General features: G+C 41.6%; 1 pseudogene; it reads right to left on the minus strand.

Annotated features, from left to right (window-relative positions):
• Positions 1-854: 854 nt before the first annotated feature.
• Positions 855-1,856, minus strand: LOC103726707 (annotated as a pseudogene).
• Positions 1,857-9,917: the final 8,061 nt, after the last annotated feature.

Consider the following 9,917-nt stretch of genomic DNA (forward strand, 5'->3'; position numbering starts at 1 on the left):
CTGTTCTATAAATAAAGCCCCACCCTATGCTCTGTTAACGAGTCCAATAAACTCATCAGGATTTTCAAAAAAAAGAGCAAAGTTAATGGAAACCTTCATTATTCCACCAAAGTTGACCCCATGTTGGCAAATCCTTTGGTCTTTGCTTCTTATTCCTATTCCCCCCTTTAAACTTCATTTTATACATATATATGACACATTTATTCAATGTCATTGTAGTAGTCACTTTTCTGTTGCTGTGATAGAAACACTGACCCAAGCAATTTATAGAAGGAAGAATTTATTTGAGCTTATGGTTCCAGGAGAATTACAGTCTGTCATGGCAGGGAGGAATGGTGGCTGGAGGTGGCTGGAGGTGGCTGGAGCAGGAGCAGCAGAAGCTAAGCTCTCACATCATCACACAGGCACAGAGAGCAAGAGGGCAACTGGAGATCTAGCAAGGCTTAAGAACTCTGTAAGCCCACCCCCAGTGACATGCTTCCTCCAGGATAGCCACACCTTCTAAAACCTCCCAAAACAGCACCATCATCTGGGGACAAAATGTCCAAACACTTGGAGCCTATGGGGGACATTTTCATTCAAACCACCACAGTCATGATCAGACTTTTACATTTAGCAATCAACAACATGGATGAAAAAAGTCTACATTAAAACCCTTTGTTGGAATGCTTTACACTTCCCACAGAACAGAAACTAAAATAACCTGTTCTACAATTAGTCACAAATACAGTCCTGAAGTTTTTTGCCCATACACATGAGTATTGTCTAAAACATGTCTTTTTTGTAGCAGCGAGGCCCTGCCACCACTGTGCTTGGCTGAGTTCACAAATCTGTTGTAACCTGTAGCTTCCCTGTCACTTCTCTGGCTTTCCTCTCCTGCTAAGCTTTGTTTCCTGACAGTAATTAGAACCTCTGCCACTGCCATAGCTACTACTGCTGCTAGAACCACCATAGCCACCTTGGTTTCGTAGTTTAGCAAAGTATTGGCCTCCACCACTATAAGGGCCAGAGCTTCTACCTCCAAAGTTTCCTCCTTTCATAGTTCCAAAATTTGAAGATTGTTGTAATTGCATAAATCATTGTAGCTTCCACCACCTCCAAAGTTGTTTCCATCATTACCAAATCCGTTGTAGCCATCCTCACTGCTGCCATATCCACCACCACCACGGCTGCCACAAAGCCACCAGGACCACTGAAGTTTCCACCATGACCAAAATTGTCATTGCCACCAAAACCACCTCTGCAACCACCACCAAAGTTTCCAGAACCACTTCAACCTCTTTGCTAGATGAAGCACTGGCCATCTCTTGTTTTGACAAGGCTTTTCTCACTTCACAGTTGTGACCATTCAGTGTGGTATTTCTGAATGACAATCTTATCCACAGAATCATGATCATCAAAGGTGACAAAAGCAAAGTCCCTCTTTTTTCCACTGCCCCTGTCAGTCATGATTTCAATCACTTCAGTTGTCCTGTACTGTTCAAAATAATCTCATAGATGATGTTCTTCAGTGTCTTCTTTAATTCCACCAACAAAGATCTTTTTCACAGTTAAGGGAGCACCTGGCTTTGAGAATCTTCTGGTGGCACCCCTTTCTTTGGTTGCACAATGCTTCCATCCACTTTGTGTGGCCTTGCATTCATAGCTGTATCTACCTCCTCCACACTGGTATAAATGACAAACCCAAAGGCCCTGAAACGCTTGGTGCTTGGCTCTCTCATGACCATGCAGTCAGTGAGTGCTCCCCATTGCTCAAAATGGTTCCTTAGACCTTCATCAGTTGTTTTGAAGCTCAGCCCTCCACTGAAGAGCTTCCACAACTGTTCAGGCTCCTTAGGAGACTCAGACTTAGACATGATGGCAGGAGACAAGAGCCTTCAGCAATGCTTCCTTGGCCATGTCAACAGGCAGAAACCTGTATATATATTTTAATGTAACCTGCTTCAAGTTATTTCTGGAAAAATGTGTTAAAAATGCCTCTCTTTGGAATAATTAATTGATTAAAAAAACAAAACAAACAAAAACCAAAGGCTCAGTATGGTGGGAAACAACTTTAATCCTAGCACTCGGGAGGCAGAAGCAAGTGGATCTCTAAAATCAAGACCAGCTTGGTTTACATAGCAAGTTCCAGGGCTACATAGTAAGAACATGTCTCATAAAACAAACAACAAACCAAGATGGAGTTGAATAAGAGAAATTACAACATAAAAATATAAAAATAACAGCTGTTCCTGGGGAGTTACATTTAATAGTGGAAGAGAAGCTTTGCTGTTTCTTGACATAAGCTTCCAATACTGTTTGATATTGTATCTACTTGCAGAAAAAATAAATATTTGAAGAAAAAATAAAAGAATTAAGCATTTCATTCAAGAATTAGAGGAAAATGGGGCCACAAGATGGCTCAACAGGTAAAGGTGACTGCCACCAAACTTACAACCAGAGTTCAATTCCCAAGACCCACATTGTGGAAGGAGAGAAATAACTCCTGAAAATTGTCCTCTGACCGCCATATGCGCACACACACTAATAATAATAATAATAATAATAGTAAAATAAAAGTAATGAAATTTTAAAATGTCCTGACATTCTTTCCACCATGTCTTCCAAGACGGTCCCTGAGCCTTGGGTGGATGTCTTAGGACTAAGACTCAGTGGTTATTTATTTTCAGCACTTTGACCAGTTGTAAGTCTCTGCATTAGCTGCTGAGCACTGCAAAAGAGAAGCTTCTCTGGCCAAGGCTGAGCAAAGCACTAATCTATGTGTATGGACATAAATATTTAGAAGGCAGTTTGACAACATGTCCATTTAGCACGACAAAAGTAGTGCATTCCCCCTAAGTGTTGTGTGGCACTATTCCTTGGGAGACATGAACAAACATCTACTCACCCTGGATAGGAAACTGACAAGAGACCAAAGTAAGGATAACACCAATGTCCAACTTGGTGAACCAATGGGTTTTACTGGGGTTACTTACAGGAGTATAAGTGAGGGGTCATGCACAGGAGCAAAAGTGACTCAGATAACTGCGTCACCAAAAGCCCACCACAGCATGGGTGACAGCTCACAAAAGCAGGAAGCTTGGAGCACACTGTGCAATATCACAGGTCAACAGGTTGGATAATGTCCTTTCCATGTAGCTAGCTGGTCTGAACCTCTTCCAGGCAGCTCATCTGGTTTTTCTTCTAGGCTGCTTGGCTGGTCTGAGCCTCTTCTAAGCAACTCAGCTTGTGTGGTAATGTCCCTCATCAGTCTTTAGGGCTTATATATGCTTAAGGGGCAGAGGACCTAGAGAACCTGGTCAGTTTCAGGGACTTCCTGAAGCTATTAAGTTTCTTACTTCCTGAGCTTAACAAGCTTCTGGAATGGACTGTTTCACCTCACCTTGGAATATCTTGCTGTTTCACCTCCTTTCTTAATGGGCTTCCCTGCAGAATGGAATGTTTTACCTCCTCTTGGATGTTCAAGGGCTTCCCTCCAAGATGGAATGCCTTATCTCAGAGGAAATTGCCACACACTAGGACCCATGATCTCTTGAAGACATCTGACCAGGTTTACACTACCAGATATGAACTGTCTCCTGTGGAGCAGGCCCCAAATCTACTCCAAGAGCAGTTGGTTACCCCTATAACCTTCATGCCACTATTACACCCAGTGGGCACATCTTGCCTAGTGGGTCTGTATTGTATCAGGGTTCACATCTTGGCAATACCGTTGATGTTTTTTTTCCCCCAGCAGCCTGCATAACACCTTCCAGCACTATGAAAGCTAGCCAGCAGCTGGCTTGTTATCTTGCAACCAAATGTGTAATGTTTGCAAAAATAGGGTCCTACCATCTAGTTCTGATGGACATCCAAGAGCAATGGTAATAGCCTGTGCTGTTTGGGGGCCTCTGATGACTTCCTGACCAATAACTCATAGGGTGGTGTCTCACGGCTGGCACTAAGATTTTCATTTAATTACCCATGTCTTCTGGAAGTCCACCCATACAGAATATCTGTGTTCAAACTTTTTTTTTTTTTCTTTTTTGGTGTTTTTGAGACAGGGTCTCTCTGTAGCCCCAGCTGTCCTGGAACACTATGTAGACCAAGCTGGCCTCCAACTCACAGAGATCCACCTGCCTCTGCCTCCCAAGTGCTGGGATTAAAGGCGTGCACCACTACACCCAGCCAAACTTACTCTTTTTTAAATTATATTTTAAAATTAACTTATAAGGCAGTAGATGCCTATAAAGGCTTTTTATACATCCTTAGTTTTTGTTAAACCACCACTCCCACTTCCTCCTTTTCCCTGTCCCACAGCCCTCATCCTTGCTTCAATCTTTAACTACCAGTATTTCACCCTCTACTTTCATGTATGTGTTCTACTGTGCCCTCACCCCTTAAGATCTCTTCCCCTCTCCTTCTCATAGGTCTTTTTTGACTTCTTGAACTCTACAGGTACTCCAAACTGAGCACATAAATTTAAAATTCAAAGCTAGAATTCACATATGAGAGGATATGAAGCATTTTTCCTTCTGGGCCTGGGTTGCCTCTTAAATAGTATAATATTTTTCAGTTTCTTCCATTTACCTGAAAATTTCATTTTTTCTTTACAGATGAATAAAATTTCATTGTCTTTATGTACCACATTTTCATTATCTATTCATCAGTTTATGCTAATGGGCATCTAGACTGATTCTATTTTTTAACCATCATTCTTATCTTTTTTCACTAGTTTTGATTTGAAGTCTGTTTTGTCAGATCTTAGGACAGTGACATCTGCTTGTTTCCTAGGTCTATTTGCTTGGAATAACTTTTTCCATCCTTTCTCCTTAAAGTAATATCTGTCTTTTTAAAAAATATTTTATTTATTATTTTTATCTTATGTGTATGAATGTATTGCCTGCATGTGTGTAAATGCACCCATGTCATGCAGTGTCCATGGAGGTCACATAGAGGACATTGGATCCCTTGGAACTGGAGTTACAGACAATTGTTAGCCACCACATGGGTACTAGGAACCAAACTCAGGTCCTCTGCATGAGCAGTCAATGTTCTTAACCACTGAGCCATCTCTCTTTGTGGTGAGGTATGTTTCTTGGAGGCAACAAATAGATGGTTTCTGCCTTTAAAATCATAGTCTTTCTCTCTCTCTCTCTCTCTCTCTCTCTCTCTCTCTGTATATGTATATGTATGTGTATGTGTATGAGTGTTTAAATGCATGCGTTGGTATGTGTGTGGAGGTCAGAGGACAACTTGTGGGAGTTGGTTCCCTCCTTCTACCGTGTGGGTACTGGGGATTAAACTCAGGTTGTCAGGCTCAGTGGCAAGCACCTTTACTTACTGAGTCATCTTGCTATTTCCTCCCATCTCCCCCTTTTTGAGACAGGATCTCTTTATGTACCCTGGCTGACCTGGAACTCACTATGTAGATCAGACCAGGTTGGCCTCGAGCTCATGGATATGCACCTGCCTCTGCCTCCCAAGTGCTGGGATTAAAGATGTGTGCCACCACACTCAGCTAGCTCCTGCTTTTTGAGGCAATCTATTAGTCTATGTCTCTTGACTGGGGGAACCAAGACCATTAACACTCAGTTGTTATTGGAAATTGTTTATTTCTGCCATTTTTGTTGATTTTTGTAGTGTTCGGGAGTTTGAGATATTTTTTCCCCTCTTCCTCTCTTGCTTAGTACTATTCTCGAGTGGTTTATTTTTCCCTGTGGCCTCATGGATGGATTTGCTTTTCTCTTCAATCTGAAGAATTCCTTCAAGTGTCTTCTATAGAGCTGGTTTAGTGGTCACAAATTCCTTTAGTCTATTTTTACCATAGGAACTTTTTATTTTTCCTTCATTTATGACGAAAGCCTTTCTGGGTATAGTATTCTGGGTTGGCAGTTGTTATCTTTCAGAATTTGAGCTACATCATTCCAAGTCCTTCTGACTTTTAAAGTTTCAATGAAACAATCTGGTGTTTTTCTGATGGGCCTGCCTTTATATGCAACTAGGTTTTTTTTCTCGTGTTGCTTTTAATATACTTTCTTTCTTCTGTATGCTTAGTGTTTTAATTATAATATGATGAGGAAAAGTTCTTTTCTGGTCTTGTCTGTTTGGTGTTCTAAATGCCTTCTATATCTGGATTGGCATCTCTTCCTAACTCTGGGAAATTTTGTTATGATTCTTTTGAAAATGTTTTTATGCCTTTAGAACAAGAGTCTTCTCTTTCTTCTATGCCTATAACTCATGAGTTTGGTCTTTCTAGAGTGTTGTATATATCTTGGAATTCTCACTGACACCTTATTACTATTTTATCTTTGTCCTTGTTAAATTGCTGCAATTCCTCCACCTTGTTTTCAAGCACACATAATCTGTCCTCTCCTTGATTCACTCGATTGCAGATACTTTCCATGTAGTTTTTTATTTGACTTACTACATTTTCATTTCCAGCCTTTCAGATTGGGTTCTCTTCAGTATTTCTACCTTTCTGTTAAATTCTTCTTGCAACAGCATCTACTGCCTTCCTTATTTTGTTCAGCTCTTTGTTTATAGTCCTTACTTTGAGTTCACTGTTGGGGATTTCATCTATCTCACTCTTGCTACATGCCACTGACAAAAGGTTAATAAACTTTGGAGGAGTTGTATTATCTTTATTTTCCATGTTTCTTGCTATTGCATTACAATTTATACATCTGGTTGGATTTCTTTGCTTCTTTTTTTTTTTTTAAATCAGCTATAGCCTTTCAGTTGAAGTATTTGTAGTGTTCAAGGGGTACTTGTATCATAGAGTGTGTAGTTCCAAAAATAATTCCTCAGACCAGGAGCTCCAAGAGGCTGGTGGTGGGAGTGGCTCTTAGTGTGGTGGCAGTAGTGTGAAGTCAGGAAACAGGACAGGAAGTGGGGTCAAGCATTGTCTGCAAAGCCCATTCCCAGTGACCTACTTCTTCTAGAGAGGCTCCACTTCTTAAAGATTCCCAAACATCCCAAAACAACACTACCATCTGAGTACCAAGTGTTCACACACATGAGCCTACGGGGATATTTCACACTGAAATTATAACAGCAGCATGGTGGATTTCAGGCCAGTCTGGGTCATAAAAAAAAAAAAAAAAAAAAGGCTGAGGCAATGGAGGGGAAATCAGGGTCTATTAAAGAACTCTTCAAAACAAGTCAGTGTGTTTCAATGATTTCTATGTTATAGAAACTGTTCAAAATGTATGCTAAAAAAAATCTTTTCATAAACTGGGGAAATGGCTCAGTGGTTAAGAACACCTCTTGCAGAGGATCTGAGTTCAGTTCCCACACAGAGGCTAACAACCCTCTGCAACTCCAGCTCTAGGGGATCCAACACTCCTGGGAACCAGGCACTTACATGGTACACATATTTGCAGGCAAAACACTCACACATAAAAACAAAAACTCATTTAAAAATCTTTTCAACTCACTCTATGAAGGAATATGATCAAAGATTTTATATGTATACATATATATGTGAAACTGTGAAAGAATTTTTTAAGTAGAGAACAGTTGAGGACTCAACATTGACTTCTGTCTTACACATGTGCACACACACACAACTATTACTATCTACCAGGAGACTTTCTGGAAAAGAACATTTACCATTGTCTCCTCCCTTCAAGAGTCAATCCACACGGGCCTGACTATCACCTGAACAGGAATGCCCTCTCAGGAAAGTTCCAGAGACTAGAAAAGAGTATCAAGCCTATAACAATGGTACTTTACTGGTCCACATGCAGAGTAACGGTCCAAAACAGTATTGAGGCCTCTGTTGCCTGTGTGACGGTCTAGGTTCTTTTTATTCATCTTCATAGTCATGAGGGTTATGGAAGAGAGTATGGTTACCATGTCCCCAAGAAGGTATTTGGTTCTGATGTGGAGATGGGGGTAGGCAATGAACTCTGGTCTCTTGTGCTTTCAGTGGTGTGACTTAAGGACAACGTTGAGCATGCTCACTCCCACCCCGGGCAGCACCACAATGAATGTGAGGCTCTTCTTTGGGCGAGCTCAGGCCTCCTCCCAGTGGGTGCCACTCAACATAGGCTGCCCCATCTGTGGGTGGGCCTGGCCTGGCCTTGCAGCCAAGACACCCTGGACGTACCTTCTACCTTGTTTTTAAGACAAGTTCTTGTTATATGGTTCAAACTAGCCTCAAACTTGCCATACTCCTACCTTAGCCTAGAGAGTAGTGGGATTACAGGCTTGAACCACTATGCTTGCTTTGCTAAGCATTTTTAAAAACATTTTTCTTTTCCCAATTCTCAAATTGCTTCCTTCCAGCAGGAACTGAGCCTGTGGCTACTGACAGAGCTTCCTGGAGCTGTGCTCAAGCAGACTTCCTTTGTTGAGTGGTTTGGGGAGCTAGGCCAGGAATTCCTTATCTGGAGGCAGGTCTGTGAAGATGCTTCCTCCAAGGTGGGAGGCTAATAGGTGTATGTGGAGTGACCAGTTCTCACAGCAAGCAGAAGGAAGTGAGCGAAAGACATCCTCCTCAGCTTTCCCTAGAGCCTACCTAGTTCATTTGCCTATGGTGGCTCGGCTCTCCTGTTTGCTCCTTATGCTAGCTTAGTGGGAACCCTGAGTCTTGAGATATGTAGGGAATAGGTCTTTTCTAGAATAAAGCAAAATCTATCATTTTATATTTGTTGAGCTATGTTAGCAGATTCATGGACAGAGAGGATACCAAATGCTTACTTATATTTCTTGTTCTTTTTGGCATCTTTTAATTTGTTTTTGAGACAAGTTCTCAAGTGTTCAAGAATGGATACTACATATATATCTTAAACTTCTAATTTCTGATCCTCCTACTTCTGCCTCTGGAGGGCTGTGATTACAGGTGCGAACCACCATACTCAGTTTATGCATTGCTGGGAATTGCTGGGCATCAAACTCCAGCTTCATGTACTCTAGGTTAGCCCTCTGCCAACTGAGCTACATCTCCAGCCTGTCGGATTTTTCTCCATTGCATTTTATTTATTTATTTGGGTGTGTGTGGGGGCACCCATGTGATGAGAGGACAGCCTTCAGGAGTCACTTCTCTCCTTCCACCATGTGGGTTCCAGGGATTGAACTTGAGCCCTCAGGTTTGACCACAAGTATCCCTACCTGCTTAATTATCTTACCAGTCCATGCTTTTTGTTTGTTGGTTTGGTTTAGGTTTGGTTTGGTTTTGGATATATAATCTCAACCTATAGCCCAGGACGGCCTGGAATTCACTATGTAGCCCAAGAATATTTTGAAATTGTGGCTATCCTCCTGCATCAGCCTCCCAATATTCAGCTTCACCCTATAAATCATATTGATAGGGGATAGTAGGCAAGAATAAAAAGAATGGAAGGACCATTTGCAGCCAGCTGTCTGCCTCATAGGTCAGCTTCCTCTGGTACAAATGGCATGTTCGTGGCTGATAACATCCTTTCTGACATAGACCTCCGGGTGCCTGCTTTTGAGACATAAAGATAAATACCAACATGGTGGCATACTGTGGCACAAATAGCACGGTTGATGGTCACTTATCCCCTTTACTGTTCAGTGGTTGATAATGCTTATTCGATGTAGACAGCAGGCACTTTCTTTGCCCAGACAAGGACCTTATGGTAAATAAAAAAATCTTCTTTAACAGCATAAAAACAACCAGCCTGAATCCAGAAGGTGGAAAAAACATGACAGACTTGAAGACCCAAGAAAATGGGTGCACGCCTTTTGTCCCAGCACTGGAGAGGCAGAGGCCAGCCTGGTCTACATAGCAAGTTCTAGGCCAGCTGGGGCTACCTCAAAACCTTGTCTAAAAAAAAAAGAAAGAAAGAAAGAAGAAAAGGAAAAAGAAAATGGGAGATGGACTTTCTCCTTTTTTCCTCGTGTGTATATGTGTGTGTGTGTTCAAATGTGTGGATGAGCATATGCATGCAGGTGCATTGAACATATGT

This window comes from Nannospalax galili, unplaced genomic scaffold (assembly GCF_000622305.1).
Source record: "Nannospalax galili isolate Female #2095 unplaced genomic scaffold, S.galili_v1.0 scaffold227, whole genome shotgun sequence".
NCBI classification, from domain to species: Eukaryota; Metazoa; Chordata; class Mammalia; order Rodentia; family Spalacidae; genus Nannospalax; species Nannospalax galili.